Genomic DNA, 25,766 nt, shown 5'->3' with positions numbered 1-25,766 from the left:
TCTTTAAAGTGACACCAGGCCCGGTCACCTTTGGGACATGGTTTGACCCCCTATAGGAATGTGCGATCATTTGAAACGTTCATATCACTTACAACTCAATAGATTCTACCTTCTTGTAACGTTTCAGCCTGATTGGACCTTGTTTTCACACAAATCGACCCAGAATGATGTGAAATTGTGCTTCGTGCAACATAATTCTGGGTGCCATTTACAAACCATAAGTGCTAATGACTCCATTCCTTTTTGTGGTTGTAGGGGCTGTTTATTGGAGTACACTAAAACAAACCTGATCTCTCTAGGACATTCAGAAGCCAAGTTATAAGCCCACAAATGTGTAACTGGACTACTTCTTTAAAGTGACACCAGATCCGGTGACCTTCGGGACATGGTTTGACCCCCTATAGGAATGTGCAATCATCATGAAACGTTCAGATCACTTACAACTCAATAGATTCTACCTTCTTGTAACGTTACAGCCTGATTGGACCTTGTTTTCACACAAATGGACCCAGAATGATGTGAAATTGTGCTTCGTGCAACATAATTCTGGGTGCCATTTACAAACCATAAGTGCTAATGACTCCATTCCTTTTTGTGGTTGTAGGGGCTGTTGATTGGAGTACTCTGAAACAAACCTGATCACTCTAGGACATTCAGAAGCCAAGTTATAAGCCCACAAATGTGTAACTGGACTACTTCTTTAAATTGACACCAGATCCAGTGACCTTTGGGACATGGTTTGACCCCCTTAGGAAAGTGCTATCATCATGAAACGTTCAGATCACTTACAACTCAATAGATTCTACCTTCCTGTAACATTTCAGCCTGATTGGACCTTGTTTTCACACAAATGAACCCAGAATGATGTGAAATTGTGCTTTGTGCAACATAATTCTAGGTGCCATTTACAAACCATAAGTGCTAATGACTCCATTCCTTTTTGTGGCTGTAGGGGCTGATGATTGGAGTACACTAAAACAAGCCTGACCTCTCTAGGACATTAAGAAGCCAAGTTATAAGCCCACAAATGTGTAACTGGACTACTTCTTTAAATTGACACCAGATCCAGTGACCTTTGGGACATGGTTTGACCCCCTTAGGAAAGTGCTATCATCATGAAACGTTCAGATCACTTACAACTCAATAGATTCTACCTTCCTGTAACATTTCAGCCTGATTGGACCTTGTTTTCACACAAATGAACCCAGAATGATGTGAAATTGTGCTTTGTGCAACATAATTCTAGGTGCCATTTACAAACCATAAGTGCTAATGACTCCATTCCTTTTTGTGGCTGTAGGGGCTGATGATTGGAGTACACTAAAACAAGCCTGACCTCTCTAGGACATTAAGAAGCCAAGTTATAAGCCCACAAAGGTGTAACTGGACTACTTCTTTAAAGGAGACATAACATGAAAAACCCACTTTTTTATCCATTAACACGGTGTGTTTCACATTTTAAGTGTCTAAGTGAGCAAAAAGGCTTATATTATTCACTGGAGTTGCTATTTAGATATTTAATAATTAAGTTTTGGGCATATTTGTCCACCCGTTCAGTTTTTACATTATCTATTACATTAGTAATTAATTTAGTGAGGATAACTACCAAATATGGTAATGGCCCTCGGCTAAACACAGAGCCAATCCGCCATTTTTTCTTCTCGCTAAGATTTTTTGTAGTCCTATTGGAAAAATGCAGAATGTCTGGTTATTTTAGCCACACACAGCTCAAAACTGTTCCTCGTTTTAAGGAAGGGTGGTGTGGCAGTATTTAAACCCAGGAGCTGATGACACTACTGCTAAAAAAAACACAGAAGAAAAAGTAGTGTGTTTGCGTTTGTTTGTTTGTTTGTGTGTGTGTGCGTGCGCGCGCGCGCGCGTGGTTCGTTCGTTCTGTCTCCAGGCTAGTGGCTAAGTACTGAGGGCTTCATCTATCTAAAAGGAGTTATTTCCATCTGAATTTGGCAGCACCGGGACACAGCAGCAGAGCGGTAAGCTTCATATCACTCTAAAATGTCGACAAACTTTACTTTAGATTTACGGGCATTAGCAGCACTAAAGCGTTAGCATCCGGCTTGCTATCGCTAGCACAGTATGCTAGTAAAGTTAGCACCCAGATTAATGTGGATTTGGCTGATTTTCGTGGAATAAAACTTTATTTCTGATCAACGCCTTATTTTACACCAGATGATAACCTCCCACTGATTGTAACAGCAGAGAGCCTGTGTGTTATTCTACATGAGTGTGATATAATCTTAGCATCCAGTAAATAAAGTCCCATATCAGCTAAAATGCAGCGTGACAAAGTCATTAAAGTGCGTCAACACAGTGGATTTAATAGAGTTTTAAAGAACGATCTCTAAGTGAAGTGAGGTTAGTTTTTTGTCTCACTGCAGATATAAAAACTAACTCTGCATCAGTCAGACGCAGCAAAGCTCACCGTCTGTATGAGCGTGAGCGTCGGAAAGCTGATAAAATTGGCTGTAAAATAATTAAAACAAAGTAAAAATGTTCCTTTGCTTTTTAGAGTCCACATCCAGAAGACTGGAGCCGTGTTTCACTGACAGGCTGTCAGACTAACGCCCTGATGAGCTCAGCTGGGACAAACTGGTCTGATGTTTAGGTAAGTGAAGATCTGCTTCTCCAAGGCCTTGAGATGCTAGTAAAAAATAATTTAGCCAGCTTGCTAATGTTACTTTTCTTCTCCTCTAAGGAACACAGAACGTTCAGATGTTGGCGTTTCACGTCACCTACTGAGGAAGGAGACCCACCAGTAAAGAGACGGTCTGGACCAGACCAAAGTGAGTGATGACACACCTCAGCCACCCTCATCATTAAGAACACCTCACTCCCTGAATCACTCCGTCTGATGACAGCAGAGTGATTTATTTGATGTTTTACTTGTTTAGTCTGTTTAGAAATTATTGAATTACATTATTTTCTGTAATCGACCATCTGATCTGGATGTGTGCAGAATAACTTTCCCCAAATTCAGCAGCAGCTGGCCTACAAAAACAGCTGCAGCATGTAGTAAGTCTGTCTGCACTGCTCTCTAATGAGCTTCCTTTCATAAGGAATCATTCGTATAATTTTAGTGTCACTATTTTATCACATTTGTAAGAAAATATGAAGTCACTGCAGCAAAGTGAACTTGTAAACAAAGTAAACCAAAACAACACAAACGTGACTATAAACATGAAAGCTAAAGAAACAACTTTCCTAAAGCTGCTTGTAAACAAAATATGTCATTAAAGTTATTGTCTATCATTGCAGAATATGGCGATGACATCATGGAACTGGTCTTTGGAAAAGTTTTCCCTGAACCAACTCCGTTTCTAGATGAGGTAGAGAAGATCTGCATCTCACCAACTCTCTGGTCTCAGTATTCAGACAACGGAGGTCTCCCACTGTTGTCCAGGACCAGTTTGAAGCCCACATACTGCCCCTCCCTCATCATCAGGAAAAATCAATCCGTATCCTGAGGACAACAGAAGACGGCAGGAGGACAGGAACTCTGAGACCTAGATACCACCAGCACCGGGACACAAAGCACCTGTGTGCACAACGCCTGTTTTAACTACTAAAGCCTGTTTATTATATTGTTCTACTTATTTGCTGTGAGGTTAATACTTAGAAAATTTGTATATTAATGTAAACAATAAAAAAAATCACTGATTGTATGCTTTCTTTTAGATGTAATGGTCCAAACTCAGCCTTGTAGACATTTATTGCATCCTGTAGGTACATACACAGAACAGGCTCAGGTCCAGGATGACCCAGCATGCTCTTCTTCCATTCTGGCTGTTAGGGATTGTATCAATAACTCAATGCCTACTGATGTTTTCACCTAACGGTATTTATTTAGAATGCAGGTAAGATTTAACTATATTTGTTAGCAAAGCAGACTGATCTTGGGAATTTCACTGCAGCACTGATGTCCACCTATCTGTACACATTAGAGAGAATTACCACTTTACAGCTAAACACATTTAATAAAGATATAGGCTACGCATTGCAGACAATAAAAACAAAGTTGTACGCATTAGAATTATAATGATGACATTAAAGAACACTTGGAGGAATGTTCTTTATTTTTGACTAGAATCTCAACTCTTTAAATTAAAATGTAACTGCTTTTTATCCATTTTCAGCCATTAAGACACCCAATATAAAATAAGACTACTTATAAAATTATTTATAATTATATGTATGTATATAGATAGAGATCTTAATAAAATATATTCTTTGAATGGTGTTTTAATGAGGTGTATCATTTTTTTAAAATTTTTTTACAGAAATAAGCAAGCAGCATTCCTTGTGTGTGTGTGTGCGCGCGCGCGTGTGCCTGCTCGCTTGTCCCTCCGTCGGCCGTGACGGGTGTGTGTGAGTGACTACAGACAAATGCATGAGAGAGTTAGCAGCCATGAAACAGCTTGATGAACTACTCTCCCCACGTGTTTTAAAAATGCTAATATGCTATGCTAAATCTGCTATGCTAAATAATGATTTCTCTATAGAACTACAAAGTCCGACTGGGGGAGGAGAGTACAGGACTGCACTATGGAGGGGGGCGGAGTTTACAGCTCCTCCTCCAGTTTAAAGAGACAGTACCCCAAAACGGCTCGTTCTCAAGACTCTCCTCAGAACAGGGGTAGATGAGGGTCTGTAGAGCAACAATAATGAGGAAATCAGACCAAAGAACTGCAGTTCCACTGTTTTTAGACCCCCAACTGAAGGATTTAGATGTAAAAAGGAATAACTTAAAAGCATGTTATGTCTCCTTTAAAGTGGCACCAGGCCCGGTGTCCTTTGGGACATGGTTTGACACCCTATAGGAATGTGCGATCATCATGAAACGTTCAGATCACTTACAACTCAATAGATTCTACCTTCTTGTAACGTTTCAGCCTGAATGGACCTTGTTTTCACACAAATGGACCCAGAATGATGTGAAATTGTGCTTCGTGCAATATAATTCTGGGTGCCATTTACAAACCATAAGTGCTAATGACTCCATTCCTTTCTGTGGTTGTAGGGGCTGTTGATTGGAGTACTCTGAAACAAACCTGATCACTCTAGGACATTCAGAAGCCAAGTTATAAGCCCACAAATGTGTAACTGGACTACTTCTTTAAATTGACACCAGATCCAGTGACCTTTGGGACATGGTTTGACCCCCTTAGGAAAGTGCTATCATCATGAAACGTTCAGATCAATTACAACTCAATAGATTCTACCTTCCTGTAACGTTTCAGCCTGATTGGACCTTGTTTTCACACAAATGAACCCAGAATGATGTGAAATTGTGCTTCGTGCAACATAATTCTGGGTGCCATTTACAAACCATAAGTGTTAATGACTCCATTCCTTTTTGTGGTTGTAGGGGCTGTTGATTGGAGTACACTAAAACAAACCTGATCTCTCTAGGACATTCAGAAGCCAAGTTATAAGTCCACAAAGGTGTAACTGGACTACTTCTTTAAAGTGACACCAGGCCCGGTGACCTTTGGGACATGGTTTGACCCCCTGTAGGAATGTGCGATCATCATGAAACGTTCAGATCACTTACAACTCAATAGATTCTACCTTCTTGTAACGTTTCAGCCTGATTGGACCTTGTTTTCACACAAATGGACCCAGAATGATGTGAAATTGTGCTTCGTGCCACATAATTCTGGGTGCCATTTACAAACCATAAGTGCTAATTACTCCATTCCTTTTTGTGGTTGTAGGGGCTGTTGATTGGAGTACACTAAAACAAACCTGATCTCTCTAGGACATTTAGAAGCCAAGTTATAAGCCCACAAATGTGTAACTGGACTACTTCTTTAAAGTGACACCAGATCCGGTGACCTTTGGGACATGGTTTGACACACTTAGGAATGTGCGATCATCATGAAACGTTCAGATCACTTACAACTCAATAGATTCTACCTTCTTGTATCGTTTCAGCCTGATTGGACCTTGTTTTCACACAAATCGACCCAGAATGATGTGAAATTGTGCTTCGTGCAACATAATTCTGGGTGCCATTTACAAACCATAAGTGCTAATGACTCCATTCCTTTTTGTGGTTGTAGGGGCTGTTGATTGGAGTACACTAAAACAAACCTGATCTCTGTAGGACATTCAGAAGCCAAGTTATAAGCCCACAAAGGTGTTACTGGACTACTTCTTTAAAGTGACACCAGGCCCGGTCACCTTTGGGACATGGTTTGACCCCCTATAGGAATGTGCAATCATCATGAAACGTTCATATCACTTACAACTCAATAGATTCTACCTTCTTCTAACGTTTCAGCCTGATTGGACCTTGTTTTCACACAAATCGACCCAGAATGATGTGAAATTGTGCTTCGTGCAACATAATTCTGGGTGCCATTTACAAACCATAAGTGCTAATGACTCCATTCCTTTTTGTGGTTGTAGGGGCTGTTGATTGGAGTACACTAAAACAAACCTGATCTCTCTAGGACATTCAGAAGCCAAGTTATAAGCCCACAAATGTGTAACTGGACTACTTCTTTAAAGTGACACCAGATCCGGTGACCTTTGGGACATGGTTTGACTCACTTAGGAATGTGCAATCATCATGAAACGTTCAGATCACTTACAACTCAATAGATTCTACCTTCTTGTAACGTTACAGCCTGATTGGACCTTGTTTTCACACAAATGGACCCAGAATGATGTGAAATTGTGCTTCGTGCAACATAATTCTGGGTGCCATTTAAAAACCATAAGTGCTAATGACTCCATTCCTTTTTGAGGTAATAGGGGCTGTTAATTGGAGTACTCTAAAACAAACCTGACCTCTCTAGGATATTCAGAAGCCAAGTTATAAGCCCACAAATGTGTAACTGGACTACTTCTTTAAAGTGACACCAGATCCGGTGACCTTTAGGACATGGTTTGACCCCCTTAGGAAAGTGCTATCATCATAAAACGTTCAGATAACTTACAACTCAATAGATTCTACCTTCCTGTAACGTTTCAGCCTGATTGGACCTTGTTTTCACACAAATGGACCCAGAATGATGTGAAATTGTGCTTCGTGCAACATAATTCTGGGTGCCATTTACAAACCATAAGTGCTAATGACTCCATTCCTTTTTGTGGTTGTAGGGGCTGTTGATTGGAGTACACTAAAACAAATCTGACCTCTCTAGGACATTGAGAAGCCAAGTTATAAGCCCACAAATATGTAACTGGACTACTTCTTTAAATTGACACCAGATCCGGTGACCTTTGGGACATGGTTTGACCCCCTTAGGAAAGTGCTATCATCATGAAACGTTCAGATCACTTACAACTCAATTGATTCTACCTTCTTGTAACGTTTCAGCCTGATTGGACCTTGTTTTCACACAAATGGACCCAGAATGATGTGAAATTGTGCTTTGTGCAACATAATTATGGGTGCCATTTACAAACCATAAGTGCTAATGACTCCATTCCTTTTTGTGGTTGTAGGGGCTGTTGATTGGAGTACACTAAAACAAGCCTGATCTCTCTAGGACATTCAGAAGCCAAGTTATAAGCCCACAAATGTGTAACTGGACTACTTCTTTAAATTGACACCAGATCCGGTGACCTTTGGGACATGGTTTGACCCCCTTAGGAAAGTGCTATCATCATGAAACGTTCAGATCACTTACATTTCAATAGATTCTACCTTCTTGTAACGTTTCAGCGTGATTGGACCTTGTTTTCACACAAATGGACCCAGAATGACGTGCAATTGTGCTTCGTGCAACATAATTCTGGGTGCTCTTTACAAACCATAAGTGCTAATGACTCCATTCCTTTTTGTGGTTGTAGGGGCTGTTGATTGGAGTACACTAAAACAAACCTGACCTCTCTAGGACATTCAGAAGCCAAGTTATAAGCCCACAAAGGTGTAACTGGACTACTTCTTTAAATTGACACCGATCCGGTGACCTTTGGGACATGGTTTTACCCCCTTAGGAAAGTGCTATCATCATGAAACGTTCAGATCACTTACAACACAATAGATTCTACCTTCCTGTAACGTTTCAGCCTGATTGGACCTTGTTTTCACACAAATGAACTCAGAATGATGTTAAATTGTGCTTCGTGCAACATAATTCTGGGTGCCATTTAAAAACCATAAGTGCTAATGACTCCATTCCTTTTTGGGGTAATGGGGGCTGTTAATTGGAGTACTCTAAATTAAACCTGACCTCTCTAGGATATTCAGAAGCCAAGTTTTAAGCCCACAAAGGTGTAACTGGACTACTTCTTTAAAGTGACACCAGGCCCGGTGACCTTTGGGACATGGTTTGACCCCCTACATGAATCTGCGATCATCATGAAACGTTCAGATCACTTACAACTCAATAGATTCTACCTTCTTGTAACGTTTCAGCCTGATTGGACCTTGTTTTCACACAAATGGACCCAGAATGATGTGAAATTGTGCTTCGTGCAACATAATTCTGGCTGCCATTTACAAACCATAAGTGCTAATGACTCCATTCCTTTTTGTGGTTGTAGGGGCTGTTGATTGGAGTACAGTAAAACAAACCTGATCTCTCTAGGACATTCAGAAGCCAAGTTATAAGCCCACAAAGGTGTAACTGGACTACTTCTTTAAAGTGACACCAGATCCGGTGACCTTTGGGACATGGTTTGACCCACTTAGGAATGTGCTATCATCATGAAACGTTCAGATTAGGGCTGCAACAAACGATTATTTGGATAATCGATTAATCGGATGGGGTCTCGACACGATTAATCGATTAATCGGATTACATGGGGAAATTTTTAAAAACTGCTAGGGAAACGTTATTTCTCTCCTTCCTTCACTTTATTTAACACAACATTATTAGAAAACAGTTCAATAGCAGAAAAACAACATACCATCACCTAAATTGTCTCATAAGGTGTATAGACAGAGACCCTAAGCTACATCTATCTGTGACCTAAAATGCTTGGTCCAAGTTAAACAGCTTAAGGGCAATTCTCATCTGTTTTGTTTGATCTCATCTGTTGACATTTATTTTAAATGTAATTAAACATAGGCCGTGAATTAATCAAAATTGATCACTATTTCCAAAAATGACTGAAAAAATACCAAATAAAACAAAAGTAAATGAATGCCATCCTCCTTGCGTTGATGCCCTGGGCAACTGCCATAAAGTCACATCAAGAAATGCTGCTGATCATTCCAATGATCCCAAATAGACTCACATTAGGCCACATGAAAGCAACTGAACCCAAAAATATATTAACCAGTATATAACTGCACTCTCACACAACACGCCTGCAGCAACAGTTAGGAGTCCTCCCTCCCTTTTAAAAGCGTTTTTGCTTCTGAGGACATTGTGGTTGTAAAACCACATGCTAGTCTGGCCCCGGTGTGATCAACCAGTTTCTGCGGGAATGTGACGGCGGAACCAGGGCCAGATTAACACTTTGTTGTACCCTGGGCAACAATATTCAAGGGCTCCATCATCACGACCCAAGGATCACCATAATGTGGTCACATACAGAATATTTTACTGTAATGTGCAGTAAATATACTCAATACTTGAATGCCTGACAACACGTAACCCGCCCAGAGTAACCTTTGACCCACCTCGTGTGGACTGACCAATGAGGAAAGGGTCTTAACTTGAGGCCCTCTCTTCATTGGTCATTCTGCATGAGACTGACTCTCAACTGACGTTCAGTCGTAGGCAGCGATGCGTCTCTGTGCAGCGCAAAAGCCCGGGTGGACAGTTTGTTTAATGTAGGGTGACCATATTTCCATTTCCAAACAAGAGGACAGGGATCTGTGCCTATGACGTCACACTATGGCAACGCCACACAAACCATGTTGGGACCCATTTTTTGTAAGAACTAAATTAATATCAGATTCTGCCAATTAAAGGGCTCTAAAACAATTCATATGTAAATATTTTGCATATTTAATGCAAAATCTAATTTTTCTGCTTTAGTGCTGCAACAAGGTTTTATTAATAATAAATTATAATACCTTTTGTTTTACTACAGCATCGGTAAGCTTCCTATGCACAGATTATTAAGGATGCTTGTTTCAGCTGTGAGATTAGACGATAGGATCAATGAAAAAATAAGTTGTCACACACTCCATGGAAACTTTCAGAGAATCCACAAATAGTGGCTTTCACATGGTTTTGTTACTTTTTGCAAGTTTAGAAAAGAAGCAGATGAGACAGCATGTCTGATAATTTAGTTTTTCATCTGATAATATTAGAACATGTCAGTAATGTCTGAGGGGCTTTTATAAACACCATATAACTAACACTACTGGAGAGGGCATGAATTACACTGAGGCTTCTGGGGAGCCCAGTTATTGGGGGGGGGGGGGGGGGCATTTTGCCTTGGCCCCCAAAATGTCTTGAAACGGCCCTGGGTGTGTGACTGAGTTTTGAAGGTGATCTGAATTGTATCAGATGTATAAATATTACATGTGTATAACTTATTGTTTTTTACTGGTAAAAACGTGTAGTGGAGATAAATCTACCTACATTTTACTTTTCAACACTTTGTTTTGTTTTCTTGTTTTTATTGAACTATTTTCCTGTCCTGTCTGTCTCTCATCTTCCTGCATCTCCTCTTAATTCTCCAGAAAAACTGCTGCCTGGATTCTTACCTTTTCACCTCATCAGTTACTTTTGAGCAGATCAAAGGGATCTCCTGACCATAAAGCGGAGAGCGCGTTTTCGACGCTGCGTGAGGTGAAATCACCGCAGCACAGGTGATGAGCTCCGCAGTAGCGCGCTTCAGGCACAAATAAGACAGAAAATAGAGAACATGTGCGGACATGAACGATCGTGTGCTAATTATAGTTTTTTGGTTGCGCCACTTTGAGAATGGACCGTGCGCTGGAAGCAGCTGCCTGGATCGCTGTGCAACAATGCGGAACCGGTTCGCAGCAGCGCAAGTCTGCCGGCTCTCCCTCGCGCTGATCTGCAGCTACCGGCTCTCCCTCACGCTGATCTGCGGCTCTCCCTCGCGCTGATCTGCCGGCTCTCCCTTGCGCTGATCTGCCGGCTCTCCCTCGCGCTGATCTGCGGCTCTCCCTCCCGCTGATCTGCGGCTCTCCCTCGCGCTGATCTGCCGGCTCTCCCTCGCGCTGATCTGCCGGCTCTCCCTCGCGCTGATCTGCGGCTCTCCCTCCCGCTGATCTGCCGGCTCTCCCTCACGCTGATCTGACTTGCTCTGGTCTGCGCGCAACGGCGGGCAGGAAGGGGGTGGGGGGGGGGCGCTTTTGGAAGAGTTGTGCGACACAACGAATCGATGACGCAATTCGTTGCCAACGCTATTAGTAATCGATTTTCAGCGAATTTATCGATTCGTTGTTGCAGCCCTAGTTCAGATCACTTACAACTCAATAGATTCTACCTTCTTGTAACGTTTCAGCCTGATTGGACCTTGTTTTCACACAAATGGACCCAGAATGATGTGAAATTGTGCTTCGTGCAACATAATTCTGGGTGCCATTTACAAACCATAAGTGCTAATGACTCCATTCCTTTTTTTGGTTGTAGGGGCTGTTGATTGGAGTACACTAAAACAAACCTGACCTCTCTAGGACATTCAGAAGCCAAGTTATAAGCCCACAAATGTGTAACTGGACTACTTCTTTAAAGTGACACCAGATCTGGTGACCTTTGGGACATGGTTTGACCCCCTTAGGAATGTGCGATCATCATGAAACGTTCAGATCACTTATAACTCAATAGATTCTACCTTCCTGTAACGTTTCAGCCTGATTGGACCTTGTTTTCACACAAATGAACCCAGAATGATGTGAAATTGTGCTTTGTGCAACATAATTCTGGGTGCCATTTAAAAACCATAAGTGCTAATGACTCCATTCCTTTTTGGGGTAATGGGGGCTGTTAATTGGAGTACTCTAAATTAAACCTGACCTCTCTAGGATATTCAGAAGCCGAGTTATAAGCCCACAAAGGTGTAACTGGACTACTTCTTTAAAGTGACACCAGGCCCGGTGACCTTTGGGACATGGTTTGACCCCCTATAGCAATGTGCGATCATCATGAAACGTTCAGATCACTTACAACTCAATAGATTCTACCTTCTTGTAACGTTTCAGCCTGATTGGACCTTGTTTTCACACAAATGGACCCAGAATGATGTGAAATTGTGCTTCGTGCAACATAATTCTGGGTGCCATTTAAAAACCTTAAAGAGCAAGTAACGTCTAAATTAACTTTTTTTTGCTGATGAACTGTATAAATGAGTGTCTAATAGTGTTTTAAATGTGTGCATTCTTTATTTTAGCATTTTGGTGCATTTTCTTTAAAAATTAAAAATTCTGTCTAAAAACCACAGTAATGCGCCACCTTCAGCTGAAAACATAGAATTTGAGTCATTTTGAATAAATTTTAGCCAATGGCTAAAGAGTAAAGTACTACGTAAACCAGTAGAGTACTACGTAGCAGCTCCATGCCAAAGTTATAAAAGCAACGAGCGTCTCGGCCACGCCCTGTGGCGAGTGGGAGTTGGATTTGCAAGCGAGTGTAGGAGGTCAGCGGTAGTTCAGCATTAGCATATAGCATTAGCATATCCTAGTCTTTAGCATATCTTTTAGTGTTATAAATACTTATTTAGTGTTAGCTTGGCTGTTGTATATTGTAGTTTAGTTAGTGTTTGGCTGTTAGTGTAATTGGGAAAGTATTTCGGGTTTAGTGTTCCATATCGTCTTAGTATTGGTGAGTAGGTGTAGTGTAGTATGGTTGCGGTGACTCTGTGGGCATTTTACCCGCGATTCTGCACGCCTCCGTTTGAAGAGGGAGGCTGCCCACCGTGGCTCTTCCGCGATTTAGATGCAGCCCACTGACTCTGCTCCCCCACCACGGCGGGCTCCAGTCTGAGGTGAGTCAGCTAAATAAACGTTTTAACATCTTCTAAAGACAATTCCCTACCTAAATGCAAAGTCTGAGAGACGTGGTTCACTTCCTTTAGCTAGTCAGTCGGCAATTCTGCAACAGTGTCTCTAACTAACGCTGCACTAGTTGACAGCATTACAGCGTGAAATCCAGCTTGTGACCCGGTTCTGTGAGGAATTCTGTTCAGGAGGTCGCATTTCAGGCTCTCCACATCATATGTGACTGACTTTTACGTTATAACAACGATCACACACTAGGAATGTTATAAAGCGCCTATATAGGAGATTCTTTTGTATATTATCTGACTTTATAAACTCCCAACAACAATGTGCTTCTATTTTTTTTTTTCAGGCTAAATCTACCCAAGACACTGGCTGTCAGACTGATTTAGCTGCAAGAATGCACTTGTCCAGGCTGACGTGAAACCTTCCCTGTAGCAAAGGTGAATTATTTTTAATAATCTTCTATGTAAACATTTTATTATCACCTTCTAGTTTTAATTTGTTTTACAGATTATTTTTACACGTGATTTTATGCTCTTTTAAACATTTATAAATGTGCTGCTTCTTTGTTTTTACATAGCCAGCCAGAATGGAGTTCACAGCCGCAGTGTGTCTGGTGACCCACAGGGACCATGATGAAAATTCATCTTCCAGAAGGTCCCAGAGCGTCCAGACCCCCTGAAAAGACCAAGATGTAAGGTGTCTGCTGTTGATTCCAGCTTCCACCTCAGTGACAGTGCAAGCTCAGTGAACTGTTCAAGGTAAAAAAAAAAAATTAAAACATTTCAGAATTTTTAAGATATTAACAATTAAATAAGTATGTGATTACATCATGAAGGAGGCTACTGATTCTGCCCCTGTGACACTTGGTGGTGACGTGTGAGCTGATTCTCCTGGAAAATAACTTTTACATTAAATATTTTGTTTTTGCTATCAAAAGTAAAGTAACTAATAACCTGCATTATTGCAGGACATTCAGCAAAATATGGACTCTACACCATGAGGCATGCACACATTAATATTCTATAAGAGCACATAAGGTGAGCAACACCACATATTGTACACTGTCCTGAATTTGTTTTCTTTCTGCATCTCATTAGCCTGGCTGATCACCTGATAACTCCTGTCATCTGGTTATGACAGCATGAGGATGTCCTCACTCACCTGTAACCTATCAGATCATCTGGCAGAATAGAGAGAGAAGAGACAACACCACATCTCCTGTTCCTGGAAAGCCTTCAGCCATCCTTCGATGACTGAGAACCTCCATCAGCTCTGTCTCCTGTCTGCCTACAATTATTATAATAAATATTGTGTTTGACAAGTTTTTTGTGCTGCCAAATATCTCATTTAGATTCCAGTTTTGATATTTTAATGGATATTTATAAATTACATTGAATATCACATTTTTGTTGCATGTTTAACTAGCTCTATTGTGATTAATTAAACTAGCACCTCACTGTTAAAAGCTCGTTCTAATTTCAAGCATGTTTAAGTATTTATGGACATGAACAAAAACAGGAAATATATATATTGAGATTTATTTAATTAATATAACAAATAAGGGGGAAAGAGTCATCGAAAGGCACATTCTTCTGGAAGTTCCTGATCCTGAGGACACCAGCAGAGACCAGCTGCAGACACCAGAGGACCTAGAACCGAGAGAGCAGCTGTTATTAGTAAATAAATAAAGAAATCAGGGCAGTTTTAGTGGGCTGAACACATTACAGAATGATTTTCTCATGGGGTATTTTCATAACTTTATATTCCCTTACGAAAAAGAAGTATACTTTAAGTATCTAATTTCAAGTATACTTAAGTGTACAGAAGTTTATTTGCATACTTGTTCTTAAAGTTTACTTCAAAGTATACTCCTTGGGACTAAATTGGGCCGCTAAAAGTATACTTGAAGTATACTACAAGTATACTTCAAAGTAATAATTTAAGTTTATTTGTAGTGTACTTCTGATATAATTGAGTATACTTTTCTCTTTGAAAGTATACTTAAAGTAACCTCACAAGTGTACTTGGAGTGTACTTCAGATATAATTTAGTATACTTTTCTCCTTGAAAGTATACTTATAAGTTTACTTCTGATATAATTGAGTATACTTTTCTCCTTGGAAGTATACTTAAAAGTAACAATATAAGTTTACTTGTAGTGTACTCCTGATATAGTTGAGTATACTTTTCTCCTTGAAAGTATACTTATAAGTTTACTTGTAGTGTACTTCTGATATAATTGAGTATACTTTTCTCCTTGGAAGTATACTTAAAAGTAACAATATAAGTTTACTTGTAGTGTACTCCTGATATAGTTGAGTATACTTTTCTCCTTGAAAGTATACTTATAAGTTTACTTGTAGTGTACTTCTGATATAATTGAGTATACTTTTCTCCTTGGAAGTATACTTAAAAGTAACAATATAAGTTTACTTGTAGTGTACTCCTGATATAGTTGAGTATACTTTTCTCCTTGGAAGTATACTTATAAGTTTACTTGTAGTGTACTTCTGATATAATTGAGTACACTTTTCTCCTTGGAAGTTTACTTAAAAGTAACAATATAAGTTTACTTGTAGTGTACTCCTGATATAGTTGAGTATACTTTTCTCATTGAAAGTATACTTAAAAGTAACAGTATAAGTTTACTTCTAATAAAATTGAGTAAACTTTTGCCCTTGAAAGTATACTCAAAAATAAACTTTAAGTAACATTATAAGTTTACTTGTAGTGTACTTCTGAAATAATTGAGTATACTTTTCTCTTTGAATGTATACTTAAAATTATACTTAAAGTAATAATATATGTTTACTTGTAGTGTACTTCTTATATAATTGAGTATACTTACAGTTTTGAAAGTACACTTTACAGTAAACTTGACGTAATATTCTTTTAGTACATTTAAGTATCTCTATTTTTTCTATAAACACATACTGCAAGTAACATTTAACATCTGCTATTTGCTTACTACCAATACATTTAATTTCCACTATTTACTGATACTTCGTCTTTATGCAGAGAAAAAAAATTTAATAAAATAGCTAAGTCATTTTGTTTAAATTTATTAAACAGAGAGAATTAGAACAGAACAAAAACAGACCTGTTTACCAGGATTAATCAAAGATGAGAACACAAATTGTTCTGAACATGACGCGTTAATTCTGTCCATTTTGAAAGACTTTTTAAAAATGCCTTTAAAAAAATCAGTCCATTTTATGGATCCACTTGCTTGGTTGTTGATGCCTTTTTGAAGTTTTCATTGTTGCATTTCTTTCGTGTTATTTTTCTTACATCTTGAACGCGCAGAGATGGAAACTTCAACTGAGCATGCCCTGTGAACACACAAAGCAAATAAATGAACACTTGAACTGTTAGGTGAACTCTGACACCACAAAATCTTTACAGTTCGTACACTGTAAACCCGAATAAGTAGGCAGAACTCAAAAAATGTAAGGCAATCAGTTGCCTCATATTTTCTGAGTTTATAAACTCAGATATTTTAGTAAATCAGACCATAAATAAACTTAAATATTTGGAGTTTATATTAAATATATTTTCAAATTATGATCAAATTAAAGTTACTGATTAAGCCAACTCAAACAGAAAATAAAACAAAATTTGAAAGAAACAATTACAAACGCACACTTTTGAAAACTGGACAACAGCAGTGTGTAGTCTTTCTTTGAGTAGGTGGTTTAAAGCAACACCAGGATGCACATCAATTCAACATTAACAAAATATGAATTACACTAACCACTATCAAGTAAGACATTGAGTACTTTATGCCATTTGGCATAAAACCAGTTGAGTATTGAATCGGATTAGCCTATGGGCTAATCCGATTCAATTATTCACGCTAAACTAAAGCCACAAATGAGAGTTGCCAGACTCAGAACGGCTGGACGAACAGAGAAAAGGTAAAACTCAACTGTTCCTCCCACTGTCCTAATGGGTGTGACCCCGCGAGGAAAGTTGACCATTGAGCAGGGTTGATGGTTTATCCCTTGAGGTCCACGTGGCAGGGGTGAGGTGGTGCTCACTCCTCACCCCTGCCACGTGGACCGAAGGGATGAACCATCAACCCTGCTCAATGGTCAACTTTCCTCGCGGGGGTCACACCCATTAGGACAGTGGGAGGGTTAACTCAAGGAGAAGTGGAAAATGAACATATTTGCCCAAATGGTGGTGTGTTACTTTAACATCAACAATTAAAGAGCAGACAAATAGTAAATTACATTGTGGATGTGGACAATGCTCTAACAGAGTGAGCCATCTGAATCCACCACTCTTTCAGATTTTGAGTTACACGTGTAACATCAGGTCATTTTTGACTCTGCAGCTTGGGTGATAGTTTAGACTCATCAAGACCAAGTAAGATTTTCTGCGTGAACTCAAATGTGTTGGTCAGTCCCTTCGGATAATCTAGATGTAAGGCATAGATGAGGCCGAACATTACCAGGAAGGCATCAGGAAGCCTGGAGAGGTCGACAATCACATCACCCTCTAGGATAACAGATTCTCACTGGGTCGTACGTAACTGGACTCTCTGCATCATCGGTGATGGTTGTCAGGAGGACAACTGCTGCATCCCTGAGGTCCGGCTCATTGGTATCATCCTTACAAAAATGAAAGGGAGATCATACACTAATCACATCTGAACTGAAACTCTGACTGTGGCCATTTTTATTTCAGTAGATTGTCATGTAAGTAACAATAAATGCAGTCTGATAGACTCCTGTTTAGGGCTGGGCAACATATCAAAGATTTATCGTTATCAAATTTCTTGTCTCTCATCCAGATAATTTTTCCCATGTCAATAAATTTGATAATAAAAAAATGAAAAGATGTGTAAGTTGGCCACATTTATGTCCCTTTAAGAAGCTGTAGCACCTTGAGTCATGTAAAATTTTAGTCAATGTAATACATGAGACAGCCCCATCTAGTGGACAAATATTGTTGCTACGCATTCCTGTAGTTATCGCCTACTTATCGTTATCGGGGTGAGATCTTCAATATATCGTGATATTGATTTTAGGCCATATCGCCCAGCCCTACTCCTGTTCATTCTGTTGCTTTGTGCTCTCATTTACGAATAAAGTGAGATGGCTTCAGTGTGTGCCAGTGTTATGCTAATGAAAGCTACTTGAATTCTTTGCAGTGATTGTTGATTTTTCTCAGTGCCTTAAAGCCTGCCACACATGAGGGCCATCTGCTGAGCAAACGGCCTCGAATGACCGCTTGCTCAGCAGATACCTCGCCATGTGCGCCTGATTTTCACAGAGTTTTCCGTCTCACGAGACGCTGAGGTGAATATCTGACCAGTTAAGATATTTTCCGCCTCACAGGGGTAAAAACTCACCGTGTGCGCATTACCGAGCTACTGGTTGAGCTGAAATAATCTAGTGGACAACCAAAGCACGTTCTCCGCTCACATGACCCCAAGATGGCAGCCCCGTCTGCATGTCAGAAAAGAAACAACACAGACAGAGCTGGAAACGGAGGAAATACCTATCCTTTTTTGTTGATGAAACGTCGCCGCCACCGGCATTTGAAGGTTAGGAAAATATGGGTACAGTAGCTGGAAAGATGGACCAGGCAAGGAGTTTATGCCAATTTACTCCAAGAGATGCACCTGGAAGACCCAGAATCCTTCCGAAAGGGTAATGGAAACAGTGGGCCCATCGATCCACAAGGTACCGTTTTGTTTATTTTTCAGACACGCAGACAGGGTAAGGGGCTGCATCTGAATACATCTTGGGGTCATGTGAGCGGAGAAAGTGCTTTGATTGGCCACTAGAATATTTCAGCTCAGCCAGCAGCTCAGTAGTGCACACACAGCGAGTTTTTACCCCTGTGAGGCGGAAAATATCTAACTGGTCAGATATTCACCTCAGCGTCTCGTGAGGCAGAAAACTCAGTGAAAATCAGGCGCACATGGCGAGCAATCTGCTGAGCAAACAGTCATTCGAGGCCGTTTGCTCAGCTGATTGCTCTCGTGTGTGGCAGGCTTAAACATCTTGCCAAAGGTTTGTAGTTGAAACAATGGCACTTTTTCCAAAATGTTCATGTGCGTTGTCCTTGTGTTGTCTTTATGCATAAATAAATAGAATGATTTGTTCAAATTTACAATACTGGGACTTACCACACATGTCCTCAAAAACCCAGAGGTTTCCTCAAGTAGATAGACTGGATGGGCATGGAGAACAGTGGTACGCCTTGTGTGGACATCATGTAATTCCTAAGAAGATTAAGAGTGTAAATACTGTCAAGTTTACTAATCAAACTTAATGCCAAACTGCTGTGACCAATTTTCCAAGACAATGATATCTGCATCTAAATCCAATGATAAACTGCTGAATTCAAAAGTTAATTTGAAGTGTTTAACATTACATAATACGGAGGGGTATTAGAGCCACTGAAGAAGAAAAAAATCTGAAAATAAATAAAATAAATAAAGTCAGAATTCTGACATTTATCTCAGTATTCAATTGTTTCCTTCAGTGGCCCTAAAACTGCCTTATTGCCTAATTAGAGTCACTGAAGAAAAAGAAAAGAAAATTGAGAAAAAAAAGGTCAGATAATTTCAAAATTCTGGGATTAAAGTCAAAATTCTGACTTTTTTCATAAACCTAAAACCAAACAAACAAAAAACTATTTAGGAATTTTTTTGTTAAAAAAAATCAAAACAAACAAACAAAAAAAAGCCTGAATTTTAAGATTTAAAGAGCAAGTAACGTCTAAATTAACTTTTTTTTGCTGATGAACTGTATAAATGAGTGTCTAATAGTGTTTTAAATGTGTGTATTCATTATTTTAGCATTTTGGTGCATTTTCTTTAAAAATTAAAAATTCTGCCTAAATACCACAGTATAGCTCCACCTTCAGCTTAAAACATAGAATTTGACTCATTTTGAATAAATTTTAGCCAATGGCTAAAGAGTAAGATACTACGTAAACCAGTAGAGTACTACGTAGCAGCTCTGTGTCAACGTTATAAAAGCATCGGGAGTCTCGGCCACGCCTTGTGGCGAGTTGGGAGTTGGATTTGCATGCGAGTGTAGGAGGCTAGCAGTAGTTCAGCATTAGCATATAGCATTAGCATATCCTAGTCTTTAGCATAGTTTTTAGTGTTATACATACTTATTTAGTGTTAGCTTGGCTGTTGGATATTGTAGTTTAGTTACTGTTTGGCTGTTAGTGTAATTAGGAAAGTAGTTCGGGTTTAGTGCTCCATATCGTGTTGGTATGGTGAGATGGTGTAGTGTAGTATGGTTGCGGAGCTCTGTCGGGTTGCACTCCTTTCCGCTGGACTTAGAAATTAGGCGCCAGTGGTTGCGTGTCTGGAAAACATTCAGCTCCCGCCTGGTGCTGTAGTTTGCAACCAGCATTTTACCCGCGATTCTGCACGTTTCCGTTCCAAGAGGGAGGCTGTGCCCACCGTGGCTCTTCCGCGATTTAGATACAGCCCACCGACTCTGCTCCCCCACCATGACGGGCTCCAGTCTGAGGTGAGTAAGCTAAATAAAAGTTTTAACATCTTCTAAAGACAATTCCCTTCCTAAATGCAAAGTTTGAGAGACGTGGTTCACTCCATTTAGCTAATATCAGCCTGCACTGCCTTCGGGCTGATTTGTCAAGTTCACAAAATGTGGAACGGGATGTAAGGTTAGAATCAGTGGCGAATCGGAACATATCTCGAAGGCCTGGCCGACAAAACGGTCCACCTGACTGTCAGGCTCAGAGAAAATTCGGGTTGTTTTTGTGTCAGTCGGTAATTCTGCAACAGTGGCTCTAACTAATGCAGCACTAGTTGACAGACAGCATTACAGCGTGAAATCCAGCACAGCGTGACCCGGTTCCGTGAGGAATTCTGTTCAGGAGGTCGCATTTCAGGATCTCCACATCATATGTGACTGACTTTTACGTTATAATAACATCACACACTAGGAATGTTATAAAGCGCCTATATGGGACAGTTTCTTTTGTATTTTATCTGACTTTATAAACATCAATGTGCTTCTATTTTTTTTCAGGCTAAATCTACCCAAGACACTGGCTGTCAGACTGATTTTGTAGTCTGCAAGAATGCACTTGTCCAGGCTGACGTGAAGCCTTACCCGTAGCAAAGGTGAATTATTTTTAATAATCTTCTATGTAAACATTTCATTACCTTCTAGTTTTCATTTGTTTTACAGATTGTTACAAGTGATTTTATGCTCTTTTAAACATTTATAAATGTGCTGCTTCTTTGTTTTTATAGAGCTCACAGCCTCAGTGTCTTGTGACACAGGGACCATGACAGAAATTCATCTTCCAGAAGGTCCCAGAGCATCCACACCTCCTGAAAAGACCAAGATGTGAGGTGTCTGCTGTTGATTCCAGCTTCCACCTCAGTGACAGTACAAGCTCAGTGAACTGTTCAAGGTAAAAAAAATTAAAACATTTCTGAATTTTTAAGATATTAACAATTAAATAAGTATGTGATTACATCATGAAGGAGGCTACTGATTCTGGCCCTGTGACACTTGGTGGTGACGTGTGAGCTGATTCACCTGGAAAACAACTTTTAAATTAAATATTTTGTTTTTGCTATCAAAAGTAAATTAACTAATAACCTGCATTACTGCAGGACATTCAGCAAAATATGGACTCTACACCATGAGGCAGGCACACGTTAATAACTATAAGAGCACATAAGGTGAGCAACACCACATATTATTTTTATTACTGTACACTGTCCTGAATTTGTTTTCTTTCTGCATGATTTGTTTTCTTTCTGCATCTCATCATTAGCCTGGCTGATCACCTGATAACTCCTGTCATCTGGTTATGACAGCATGAGGACGTCCTCACACACCTGTAACCTATCAGCTCATCTGGCAGAATAGAGAGAGAAGAGACAACACCACATCTCCTGTTCCTGGAAAGCCTTCAGCCATCCTTCGATGACTGAGAACCTCCATCAGCTCTGTCTCCTGTCTGCCTACAATTATTATAATAAATATTGTGTTTGACAAGTTTTTTGTGCTGCCAAATATCTCATTTTGATTCCAGTTTTGATATTTTAATGGATATTTATAAATTACATTAATTGAATTATCACATTGTCGCATGTTTATCTAGCTCTATTGTGATGAACTAAACTAGCACCTCACTGTTAAAAGCTCGGTTTAATTTCAAGCATGTTTAAGTATTTATGGACATGAACAAAAACAGGAAATATATAAATTGAGATTTATTTAATTAATATAACAAATAAGGTGGAAAGAGTCATTGAAAGGCACATTCTTCTGGAAGCTCCTGATCCTGAAGACACCAGCAGGAGACCAGCTGCAGACACCAGAGGATCACCTGCAACCAAGAGCAGCTAGTATCAGTAAATAAATAATGAAATCAGGGCAGTTTTAATGGGCTGAACACATTACAGAATAATTTTCTCATGGGATATTTTCATAACTTTATGCAGCAGACTGTAGCTTGAGCCCAGATCTCCTGGAGACCTGCTATCCAGCACGTTTCAGTGGATTTTCCTACTTTAATAGGTTAGATAAGCTGTTAAGCAGCTCAGCTGTTTGTTGCTGATTAAAACCAGGTGTGTTGATGCAGATAAATCTCTAAAACATGCTGAATACTAGCTCTCTAGGGCCGTGGAGCCAAACACTGCAGCTAATCCAATGCTATGGCTAACGGCTACTTACATTCAGAGATGGTTCTGTTGGGTCGGTTCCGGTAATTTCAGGCAACTCACAAGCTCAAAACAATAAGGCTCATGTCCGCTTGTCTCCTCCAATTAGACTTGGTCCCTTTCTTCTCGAGTGTCTGGGTAAGGAGGGGGAGAAACGTCCTCCACTTCTAATGACTGCTCAGAGTGAATGGAGCTAGCTTCGTCTAGTTATCCGTCGTCTTCGTCACTGCCGCGGCTCCGCCCTCTCGGTCCTCCAGGCAACGCCTACCAATGTTGCAGTTTTTAAAATTGATACGTGGGTGGGGTAAGACTCTGAGGCACACTTGACATGCACTTTAAGTCAGAATTCTGATCCCCCCTCATAATCTTCCCCAATTTCCCTTTTTTTTTGTATTAGGTACCAGTCAGAACTCTGAGATTAAACTCAGATTTATGACTTATTTTCTCAGAATTCTATACTTTTTTTCCATCAGTGGCTCTAATACTCATAGCATAAAGGCATTACCTGTAAATTGTATGTTCACCAGTTTTAAAAGACAAATCTGTATACATATATACATACATACATACATATATAGTCATGTTATTTAGGATGTGCCATCAAAAATGCAGATTGTGAGAATTACTCACCAGTGGTCTCCCTTGTATGAACCTCTTGGGGGTCAACAGCAGCATGCCATCAATCTTGTGTGCAGAGAGTGGGGTTGGATCAGTGAAGTCTGGCTGCAGATTCATAGACAGGCTTCCCGGTGTGGCTGACAGCTCATAGGAACGCAGATGCTCTACATTTACACATCTACACCAAGAAGCATAATCAGTACAGAGATAGCAAACATTGTGAATCACAAGGTAGGTCTGTGTTAGTCTGCAAAATTTAGGCAGTCCTCCACTATATATGAAGCTATGTGAGGAGATTCAAGTGTAATTTGACTTATCCACACAAAGCTAAAAACATAACATTTAAAGAAAAGAATCTGGAGTAACAGCGTACAGCAAGGACAAAATTACAACACTAAAATACTGTGAAATTAATAAAAACAGCGTTCTGCGGTTCAAGATATGTGCAACTGAGCACTATTTAATTTGATGATAAAACATTAACAAAATTTCGATGTCTATGTGTGTATTAAATAAAACTTTTCACAAAAACTGACAAACTCCCGCGAGCTAACTGAACTTACCTTTTTTTTTTTGTCCTCAGAACATCACATTTTAACAAAAACTATGGAGGGGACAAAAATGGAGGGAAGGAGGGAACACAGCATCGAGATACAGCACCGCTTTGTCTCTTGCGGTCACAATCCTCTTCTACGGTTAAAAAAAAAGCAGGCTGCTTGCAAAGCTATCGCACGGGTGCTACGGGGAAATAGTTTACAACACAGACTGATTTTTTCATTGCTGTACAAGAGACCACTGCTCATTTACTTTTAATAAGTGGACGTTTAAGTTTGACTTGGTGGCGCTGAGCTCCCGCTTTTATTTTTTTCTCAGAACGTTTAAAAAATTACGATGGAGGGGGCAAAAATGGAGGGAATAAGTCTCTAGAAGTCTAATAAAAAAGTATCTAAAGTAATGCTAACCTTTAATAATGAGATAGCGCTGCTCATTTCATTTAATACTTTAGTCCACACAAAGTTAATAACACAGCTAACTCATGCAATGACTTAGCATATTAGCTTGCTACGTGGCCAACATTATTCACCATGTCCGTCTTAAAAACATTTAAAACATTTAAGCAACTTTTATGGTGGCTACTTACATTTAGCTCAGTGGTGCAGAACCAGTGACTGTCAAGTGCAGATGCAGAACAAAAGCGCGACCTCCAACGGTTAATGCTCCTCCAACCTTTGCTCTTCTCGGTCTGCTGAGAAGCTTCGAGAGCCGACTGAGCAAATGCTACAAAATAAAAGCACTTCCTGTGCGTGTAATTTCACAATAATTCGTAATTTCATGCTTAATATGTTATTTAGGACAGGCAGACAGAGTACTTTTTTCATCCCTATGAAAATTATTTTTACAGAAGTCCAGTACCACTCAATACTCACTTGACTAGTTATTTCAAAATAAGGCAAAGATTCAAAAAAGGATAAACTTAATATGGAGGAAGTGATTATGTTAAACAGAAAGGACATGTCAAAAAAAAAGGACTGATTTCAAAATATATAAAGCTTTGCAACAGGATTTGATTGTTAAGAATACAGATATTAAAGAAAAATGGGAACTGGAAGTGACCATAATGATAACAGATGAGGAATGGGAGGAAACACTTGAAGCAGGCCATGAACTAACTAATAGTCTGTCTTGGAGGGAATTTGAATGGAAGGTGAATAATATATACTTCTATATTATATATATATATATATATATATATATATATATATATATATATATATATATATATATATATATATATTATATATACTTTAAAACTCCACTTATCATGTCTAAATAGTAATGTTTCAAATTTATGTTGGAGAAAATGCGGGCTAGTGGGAGACTTTTCACATATACTTTTGGACTGCCCTAAATTCATACCATTCTGGGAAGGTGTTAGGGAGAAATTGAAAGAACCTTGAAGGTGAAATTACAATTTAAGTTAAAATGGTTTGTACTGGGAATGCTATCTTACACACGTAATGGAGACATACTTAATCAAAATTCTGCTTATGACTGCCAAGAAGTGTATTGCAGTTTTATGGCTGGACACAGAACCCCCAAGGGTGGCACAGTGGAGAGACAGAGTTAGACAGGTCTACAAAATGGAACAATTTAATGCAAGACTATGACTGGGACTAGGGAAATTTGAAAAAATTTGGGAACCTATAAAACAAATGTTAGAAAGATAGTACTCTCATGTGAAAATTATTATTATTATTTTTTTATTTATGTATTTTTGTCTTTTGGGTGAGTTATTTAGCTAGATCAAAGTAAAATGTAGAATGTAGTAGAGAGCAGATAAGATGAATACAGAGAAAGCTTGTCAGAACTATATGTAATGATTGGTGATTTGGTTAAGTTGGATAGATCTCATGGCCACAAGGAAATTCGAACTTTGTTCAGGGAAACACTGCCCTGGAGAAGGGAAGAAGAAATTCAAATGCATCTCCATGTAAATGTTGTTGTTCTAATTCAAAAATAAAAAGTTCCAAATATATATATTTATATATTATATAT

General features: G+C 39.4%; 2 long non-coding RNA genes across 2 annotated transcripts; one reads left to right on the top strand and one right to left on the bottom strand.

Moving 5' to 3' along the window:
- Positions 1-1,853: 1,853 nt before the first annotated feature.
- LOC139070634 (uncharacterized) lies at positions 1,854-3,455 on the top strand. The gene is made up of 4 exons (XR_011521119.1): positions 1,854-1,991; positions 2,528-2,623; positions 2,714-2,801; positions 3,274-3,455. It is a non-coding gene; the product is annotated as an uncharacterized lncRNA (long non-coding RNA).
- A 12,596-nt stretch (positions 3,456-16,051) lies between these two features.
- On the bottom strand, positions 16,052-24,818 carry LOC139070633 (uncharacterized). The gene is made up of 5 exons (XR_011521118.1): positions 24,352-24,818; positions 23,223-23,388; positions 19,050-19,145; positions 17,364-17,523; positions 16,052-16,239 (listed from the first exon to the last, which is right to left on the bottom strand). It is a non-coding gene; the product is annotated as an uncharacterized lncRNA (long non-coding RNA).
- Positions 24,819-25,766: the final 948 nt, after the last annotated feature.

This window comes from Nothobranchius furzeri, chromosome 7 (assembly GCF_043380555.1).
Source record: "Nothobranchius furzeri strain GRZ-AD chromosome 7, NfurGRZ-RIMD1, whole genome shotgun sequence".
Lineage (NCBI taxonomy): Eukaryota > Metazoa > Chordata > Actinopteri > Cyprinodontiformes > Nothobranchiidae > Nothobranchius > Nothobranchius furzeri.
The sequence above is the reverse complement of the archived record's forward strand: the minus strand, read 5'-3'. Positions and strand labels throughout refer to the sequence as shown.